This window comes from Phoenix dactylifera, unplaced genomic scaffold (genome assembly GCF_009389715.1).
Source record: "Phoenix dactylifera cultivar Barhee BC4 unplaced genomic scaffold, palm_55x_up_171113_PBpolish2nd_filt_p 001989F, whole genome shotgun sequence".
Lineage (NCBI taxonomy): Eukaryota > Viridiplantae > Streptophyta > Magnoliopsida > Arecales > Arecaceae > Phoenix > Phoenix dactylifera.
The window spans coordinates 32,891-33,488 of record NW_024069270.1 but is presented as its reverse complement, the minus strand read 5'-3'; positions in this window follow the sequence as shown (position 1 = coordinate 33,488).

Here is a 598-nt window from a genome sequence, read left to right as displayed (position 1 = left end):
GTCCGTCAGTGATAGTCCTCGCCTGAGCTGACATGAGCTCAGTCATCCTGCTCCAGAACTCATCCGTATCTGTCGGAGGAACGGATGACGATGGTCCAGCCTCTGAGGGTGCAGTAGGATGATCCATATGCTCCTCATCCTCATCCTCTGGTGCATCTCCCTCTAGTGCCTCATCCTGAATGCCTGCTCCAGTGTGAATCCACTGCTCGTTCACTTTCTCATATCCCATGCGTATAAGTGTCCGTGCAGTGTATGTATCAGTATGATGTAGACTCTTGGATGCCTCCTCCTCGAGAGCTAAACCGTGCTGTCTAAAAATCAAGGTAAGTATCATACCATAAGTTAGTGATACCCTGTTGCTGCACATCACCTTCCTCATCTGTCTCAGTATCATGGCCGGAAGATTTAGGGGAATCCCCTGAATCATACACTCCATCACTGCTAGATCTCGCTCTGTGATGAGATCGAATCTCCCGGTCTTTGGAAATAAAATCCTATTTATCATATTGAGCAGTAATCTCATTTCAGCGGAAAGAGAACTAGCTATTACCTTCGTGGAAAAGTCGAAGTTCTCATTTTCCATAATCAACTGTAGAGC